The sequence below is a fragment of the Carlito syrichta genome, unplaced genomic scaffold (genome assembly GCF_000164805.1).
Source record: "Carlito syrichta isolate Samal-C Ts95f unplaced genomic scaffold, Tarsius_syrichta-2.0.1 Scaffold306593, whole genome shotgun sequence".
Classification (NCBI taxonomy): Eukaryota; Metazoa; Chordata; class Mammalia; order Primates; family Tarsiidae; genus Carlito; species Carlito syrichta.
Genome location: NW_007250689.1, coordinates 542,155 through 550,229, shown reverse-complemented (window position 1 = coordinate 550,229; position 8,075 = coordinate 542,155). Strand labels below are relative to the sequence as shown.

The window sequence follows — 8,075 nt, the reverse complement described above, 5'->3', positions numbered from 1 at the left end:
CGGGCGCGCGCCGCAGGCTCGGCGGAGCGAACCAACGCGCCGCGGGGAGGGGCGGCGCGAGGGCAAGCCGGCGCGCACCATCCGCGCCCCGCCGGCGGGGGGACCGGGCGTTACCAAGCCGTCTGGAGAGGCGGGGGGCGCCGGCGTGTCTCGGCGGCGACGCGACCCCTGGAGGGCACGAGACGCCGCCGTTGCCGCAGCCAGCGCGGAAGGACGACGCCGCGGCGAGAAACGAGGTAGGAGCGCCTCTCCGGCAGCCGGCGGGGTCCTGGAGACCCATCGCCCCCACGTTGCGAGCGATCCCTTCGGAGAAGGCCCCCCCGTCGGCCCACCTATCACGCCCTCAGCGCCTCCGCCCTTCCCCTCGGCCCCACCCTCCTGTCCGCGCCGACCCCTGGGCGGACCTCGTTCCCATCCTTCTGGCGGTCCACGGGACCTTCAAGCGCCCGGCACCGACTGTCCCTTTGGGCGCCACCCAGCCGTCTCCTCAAACTGTCCCCTTGGAGCCACCCTCTCCCCACCCCCCCACCCCCAGAGGACTCGCGCCTGGTAGTCATCGTTGTACCCAAGTCGCCTGGGACAGCCCTGGGGCCGCGCGGCCGCCCGCGACTGCAGCAGGGGCCTCCGTACGGCCAGCCCCCGCTCGGGTCCTCTGCGTCCTGCGCCCCTTTAGCCTCTGGTTCCAAGTCAGTATCTGCACGGCGCCCGCTTCGGTTCTGTCTCTGTCTCTGTCTCTGTCTCCGTCTCCGTCTCCGTCATCCAGTTTGACCGAGGGAAAACCCTTGGCTTGGCAGTTTACCCGCCCCCTGCCACCACACTCACTTGCCATGAAGGGCACAGTGATCCTGTTGCCCAAGACCGGCTGTGGAGGCAAGGACCGTACAGCGTTCCTTTGTATCCTCAGCCCCCAGCCCAGTGCCTGGCACATGGTAGATCTCAGTAGACACCCGATGGGTGGAGGGATGAGTGAATGAGCAGTGCAGAGGTTGCGAGACAGAGTGCTTCAGTGGGAAAGGTGTCTCTAGTTAAATAAAGGGAGGGGGAAAGGAAGAGCATTGGGGGGATTACTTCACTCTTTCAGTCTAGGAAATTATTCAGCCTTTCTGTTCATTCATCTTATTTACATAGAAGCATCTATGTATCAGCCGTCTTCTGTTTATATTCTCTTTACAGGAAAAAAAAAAAAAAAGGCAGGGTTGGGGCTGCAGAAATTCTCATTGGTTAATGCTTGAGAGGCTACCCAGATAATGGAGAAAGAGCTTTGCCCAGTGGCTGCTCCTCTTCCCCTGGAGACTAGCTGCTCTCTCGGGGGAAGAATTCTGGAGGCCAGCCACAGCCTGTAAAGCTGACTCAGTGTATCAGCTGGTGCTTCAGGACAGGATGGAGGAATGAAGGGCCTCAGCTATTTTACCCCTTGGGGCCTGGACGTCCCCTTTCTCTGAGACTGGAGGGGTAGACATCCCATGAAGGCCGGTATGATAGAGATGTCAGAGGTTCCTGAATGCTACTGTAGAATGATCAAGCCAAATAGACCATTTATGTCTCTTTAGACCAGAGACAGGCAAGGATTACCAGTGTGAACAGTGTCAGTGATAAACAAGAACAGGTCTTTTTTTTTTTTTTGAGTTGGAGTCTCACTCTGTCGCCTAGACTGGAGTGCAGTGGCCGAGAGCGGCTGGGCTCCGGTGATCCTTCTGCCTCAACCTTCCAAGTAGCCGGAATTACAGGCATGCGCTACCATGCCCGGCTGATTTTTTGATTTATTGTAGAGATGAGGTCTTGCTGCCAGGGCAGGTCTCGAACCCGCGGGCTCAGGCAATCCACTCACCTCAGCCTCCCAAAGGCGCAGGATTACAGGCTGAGCCACCGAGCCCGGCTAAGAACAGGTCTTTTAAAGATGGAATTCTCATTTGTATACGTCATCCTGAATCGTACTTCACATCTTTAAGATAAAAATTTTTTTAATTAAATTTTTTTTTTTGAGTTGGAGTCTCACTCTGTTGCCCAGACTGGAGTGCAGTGGCCGGGCCACCGCAGCCTCGAACCTGCTGGGCTCCGGCAATCTTTCCGCCTCAGCCTTCCAAGTAGCCGGAATTACAGGCATGCGCTACCACGCCCGGCTGATTTTTTATTTATCTGTTGTAGAGATGAGGTCTCGCTGCCCAGGTGAGTCTCAAACCCGCGGGCTCAGGCAATCCACTCACCTCAGCCTCCCAAAGGCGCAGGATTACAGGCTGAGCCACCGAGCCTGGCTAATTAAATTTTTAAAAGATGGAATTATTTTAGAATAGAGAGCCTGCAATCTGTCTTTGTTGATTCTATTCCTAGGAGGATGACCTGAGCAGATTCTGTTTCCTGAGGGTGACAGTGTTTGAATTCCTCAGTTTTGGCCCATCTTCCATGAGAGAAGTAGGTGGTATTGCTGAGTGATGAGACAATGACTGGAAAGCTGTAGGAGTTTATAAACTAGAAGGTAGTTGCCTCACTAGTAGTGAGTCGGCATTATTGTAACTAGGGCCCAAAATATTAGCAAATAAAAATAGTGACTGAAGTTTCTTATGAGGCTCCTTGGATATTAAGCAGTGGGATGGCTTAATGGAAGGAAAAGCAGACCCAACTAGTGCATACTGTTACCTGTGCCCAGCCCTGCCCCTGCTGTATGACTGGCCATGGTTTCTCTTCTGCTTTGAGCCAAGTGACAATCTGATTTCCTCTGATTTCTGTGTTGGTGTTTAGGATTTCTTTTGAAGGCAAGGCTGCCTTAACTGGAGGCTGGATATATTCTCATTCACCCATTTCTAGCTTTGTTTTTGTTTTTTGGGGTTTGTTTGTTTTGAGTCAGAGTCTCTGTTGCCCAGGCTGGAGTACAGCGGCACACTCATGGCCACTACAGCCTCGACCTGCTGGGCTCAGGCGATCCTTCTGCCTCAGCCTTTCAAGCAGTTGGAACTACAGGCACCTGCCACCACACCCAGCTAATTTTTTGATTTATTGTAAAAATGAGGTCTCACCAGTTTGTCCAGGCTGGTCTTGAACCCCTGGGCTCAGGCAGTCCTCTTGCCTCTGCCTCCCAAAGTGCTGGGATTATAGGCGTGAGCCACCACACCCAGACTCTTCTAGCTTTGATTTATCCTTTTGCATTTTCTTTCCACCTTCTGACATATCTATAAAGTCTTGAGTCATAGAAACCCAATGTGGGGAGGGGCTCCTGAACAGGATAGGTTAAGCAATACAGCTTTTGGGGGTGGGTAAACAATACCTTTTTAATGAGCTTTTCTATTTTTTCCTGTCTAGACTGTCTGTTAAGACTTCAGTAACCCCAGAACACTGTGGATTATTTGGTTTATTTTCTCTTTACCTCTAATACTTAGAGTTGCCAGATAAAATACAGGATACCCAGTCACATTTGAATTTCAGATAAACAACAGAGTCCTGTATTTTTACTTGCTAAATCTGGCAAGTTCATGGGGAGGTTTATGTGTTTTATTTTTCTCTCTGGGACTTGCCTGCAAATTTAGGACAATAACTCATCCTTTTCTTCCTGTTACTCATGACAATGACTGTGCACCCTGTTAAAAGTCACTTGACTAAAGAGATGGTTCACTGTATGTTAGGGTAAGGGCATGCTCTGTAGAGATGGACCGATTGATCAGTATTGAGATTACCCAGAAAAAGACACCCATTCAAACACTGCCACATAATATTGTAATTTCTGTCAATGAGTCTGTCATACAAAATGAAAGCATAATAATAATAATAATAATGATAATAATATTATTATTATCATTATTATTATTATTATTTGAGTTGGGGGGGGTCTCTGTTACCCAGGCTGGAGTGCAGTGGCACAATCACAGTTCACTGCAGCCTCAACCTCCTGGGCTCAGGCAATCCTTTCACCTGAGTAACTGGGACTACAGGGGCACGCTACCATATCCAGCTTATTTTTAAATTTTTTATAGAGATGATGTCTCACTATGTTGCCTAGGCTAGTCTCAAACTCCTGGGCTCAAGCAATCCTCTCACCTTGGCATTCCAAAGTGCTGGAATTACAGGTGTGAACCACCGTGTCCAACCAAGAGCATTATTTTGAGTAGCCAGATGTCAACATTGCTCTGAGAGAGCTGAGGGGCAGTGGGGATTCTAATAAAAATGTATAACTCATAGAAGAACTTCTACTGCACCACAGTTACTCTCTTTTTTTATTGTGGTAAACTATACATAACAAGAAATATGCCATTTTTTAGCCATTCTTAAGTAGCTTTAAGTACATCCACATTATTGTACAACCGTCACCACCATTTATCTTCCATATTAAAACTCTGTATCAATTAGATACTAACTCTTCATTTTCCCCCATCCCCAACCCCTGGCAATCACCATTCTACTTTCTGTCTCTATGAGTTTGACTACTGTGGATATGTCATATAAGTGGAATCATACAGCATTTGTCCCTTTGTGACTGCTTTATTAAGGCTAAATAATATTCCATTGTGTATGTTAGGGTAAGGGCATGCTCTGTAGAGATGGACCAATTTGATCAGTATTGAGATTACCCAGAAAAAGACACCCATTCAAACATTGACACATAATATTGTAATTTGTAATATATATATAAAGCCAGAAGTGAAATTTCTGTGTCATATGGCAATGATACTTGGATATGACACCAATATCATCAAACTTAAAAACTTTTGTGCTTCAAAAGACAGTATCAGGCCAGGCAGGGTTGGCTTACATCTGTAATCTCTGCACTTTGGGAGGTGAAGGAGAGAGGTGTCTGTCCATTTATTTGTGTCTGCTTTAATTTTTTCCAGCAGTGTATTATAGTTCTCAGGTTCTCACTCTGTCACCCAGGCTGGAGTGCAGTGGCATGCTTACAGCCACCATACCCTTGAACTGTGGGCTCAGATGATCCTTCCAGCTCAATCTTCCAAGTAGTTGGAATCACAGGTGCACGCCACCATGCCCAGCTAATTTTTTTTATTTATTGTAGAGACGAGGTCTTACCAAGTTGCCCAGGCTGGTCTCAAACCCCCGGGCTCAGAAAATCCTCTCTCCTTCACCTCCCAAAGTGCAGAGATTACAGGTGTGAGCCAATCCTGCCTGGCCTGATAGTGTCTTTTGAAGCACAGAAGTTTTTAAGTTTGATGACATTGGTGTCATATCCAAGTGTCATTGCCAAATTCAGTGACATTAAGCTTTCCACCAATATTTCCTTTTTTTTTTTTTTTAGTTTGAGCACCTATCTTTAGGTCTTTGATCTGTTTTTGTTAATTTTTATTATTTATTTATTTATTTTTTGCGTTGGAGTCTCACTCTGTCGCCCAGACTGGAGTGCAGTGGCCGCTCCCAGCCACCGCAGCCTCAACCCACTGGGCTCTGGCAATCCTTCCGCCTCAGCCTTCCAAGTAGCTGGAACTACAGGCGTGCGCTACCACGCCCGGCTCATTTTTGATTTATTGTAGAGATGAGGTCTCGCCAAGTTGCCCAGGCGGGTCTCGAACCCTCGGGCTCAGGCAATCCACTCACCTCAGCCTCCCAAGGCGCGGGATTACAGGCTGAGCCTCCGAGCCCGGCTTTGTTTTGGTTTCTACGGGTGCCTTAAGAGTCCATGTAAATTTTAGGATGAATTTTTCTATTTCTGCAAAAACATTGTTGGGAATTTTTTTTTTTTTTTTCAATCGGATTCTCACTCTGTCACCCAGACTGGAGTGCGATGGCACATTCATGATGATCATGGCTTATGACAGCCTTGACCTTCTGGGCTCAGGTGATGGTTCTACCTCAGCATCCTGAGTACCTGGGACTACAAGTGAGTGCCACCATGCCCAGCTAAATTTTTTTTGTAGAGATGAAGTTTTACTATGTTCCCCAGGCTGGTCTCCAACTCCTGGGCTCAAGCAGTCTACCCGCCTCAGCCTCCCAAAGTGCTGGGATTACAGGCGTGAGCAGCCATGCCTGACCATTGTTGGGATTTTGATAGGGATGACATTGAATCTCTTGATCACGCTGGGTAGTACTGACACCTCCAGCAATAATCAGCCTTCCAATCCATGAACAGGAGGTGTCTGTCCACTTATTTGTGTCTGCTTTAATTTCTTTCAGCAGTGTATTATAGTTCTCAGTGAACACATCTTTCACTTCCATGGTTAAATTTAACTCTAAGTATTTTATTCTTTTTGATGTTACTGTAAATGAAATTGTTTTCATGATTTCCTTGTTCACTATTACTACATAGAAACACAACTGATTTTTGTGTGTCGATTTTGTGTCCTGAAACTTTGCTGAACTCATTTATTAGTTCTACCAGGTTTTTTTGCATGTGGAATCTTTAAGGTTTTCTACATACAAGCTCATGTCTTCGTGGAATAGAGAGATAGTCTTACTTCTTCTTTTCCAGTTTGGATGCCTTATATTTCTTTTTCTTGCCTAATTGCTTAGACTAGGACTTCCAGTGCTGTTTAGTAGAAATGGCAAAAGTGAGCCATGTTTACTCTTAACACACAATCCTTACGTTTTGGTATGCAAGTTCTTAACATGCACTGAGAACAAACTGTATTTTAGCCTAGATTATTAATTGTTAACAGTAGTGAATCATCAAAAAAACTTAAATTATAGCCTACATTCTCTAAGTAAAACAAAAGTATATAAGAAAGTTTAGATTTAGAAAGAGTTCTACAAAACCACTTAATGTTTTTTTTTTTTTTGAGTTGGAGTCTCACTCTGTTGCCCAGACTGGAGTGCAGTGGCCGCTTCTGGTCACTGCAGCCTCGACCTGCTGGGCTCTGGCGATCCTTCCGCCTCAGCCTTCCGAGTAGCCGGAATTATAGGCATGTGCTACCACACCCAGCTGATTTTTTTGATTTATTGTAGAGATGAGTTCTCCCTGCCCAGGCGGGTCTCGAACCCGCGGGCTCAGGCAATTCACTCACCTCAGCCTCCCAAAGCGCTGGGATTACAGGCTGAGCCACTGGGCCCGGCTCACTTAATGTTTTTTAAAAATTAATTTTGATTCTTAGGAAAACCTGTGTTCCTTGGAGTTCTTGGTTTAATAAAATAGTCTTTTATCTTCTCCAAGATGAAATGGTGAGCTCTGACATGTATGTTGTGTTTTAGGCTTTCTGTATGAGGTCCTGCAGAGAAGAACAATGGATTGAAAGTTGGGTGGAAAGAAAAGCAGGGCCAGCCAGATTCTGGCTAGAATTTGGTTATCTTAGAATCCAAAGTCTATACTTGTTTATCTTAGGATCCAAAAATCTATGTTTAAGTTGTTTAACTGTATTTATACTTCTGTGCTTCTTTTCTTTTTCTGTAGAATTCCTTTTAAAAAGAGCATGCACCCTCGTATTGAGTGTAGGGGAAAATAGAAAGTAATTTTTATCCATGCTCAGGTTAAAAAAAGAGAGAGAGAACTAAGAACAAAGTGCTTTTTTTTGTTTGTTTTTTGTTTTTTGTTTATTTGTTTGTTGGGGTTTTTTGGTTTTTTTTGGTAGTCTCGCTCTGTCGCCCAGGCTGGAGTACAGTGGCATGCTCACAGCCACCCCATAGCCTCCACCTGCTTGGCTCAGATGATCCTTCCATTTCAACCTTCCAAATAGCTGAGATTACAGGTGGGTGCCACTGTACCCAGCTAATTTTTTAAATTTACTGTAGAGACATGGTCTCCCCAAGCTACCTAAGCTGATCTCGAACCCCTGGGTTCAGGCAGTCCTCTCGCTCCCAAAGTGTTGGGATTCCAGGTGTGAGCCACCACACTTGTCCCAAAGTGCTCTTAAAGGCAGTGTAAATAAAATGTAGGTGACCCCAAGGTAAAAAGCAAAAGCTCCAGAGGAGAAAATTGGAGACCTATTGCTGGTCCTGTTTATCCTAGAGTCGTTTCTTTTCTTTTCTTTTTTTTTTTTTGAGTTGGAGTCTCACTCTGTCACACAGACTGGAGTGCAATGGCCGCTCCCGGCCACTGCAGCCTCGACCTGCTGGGCTCCAGCGATCCTTCCGCCTCAGCCTTCCAAGTAGTTGGAACTACAGGCGCGCACTACCACACCCGGCTAATTTTTGATTTATTGTAGAGATGA

General features: G+C 46.5%; 1 protein-coding gene across 2 annotated transcripts in view; it reads left to right on the top strand.

Annotated features, from left to right (window-relative positions):
- Position 1: 1 nt before the first annotated feature.
- RUSC2 (RUN and SH3 domain containing 2) overlaps positions 2-8,075 on the top strand; it is a 75,199-nt gene continuing 67,125 nt past the window's right edge. The window contains exon 1 of one of the 2 annotated variants that reach the window (XM_021715063.1): positions 2-236. The gene's annotated coding sequence lies outside the window, so the exon portion shown is untranslated. The remainder of the gene's footprint in view (positions 237-8,075) is intronic. The other variant, XM_021715064.1, reaches the window with a different exon arrangement.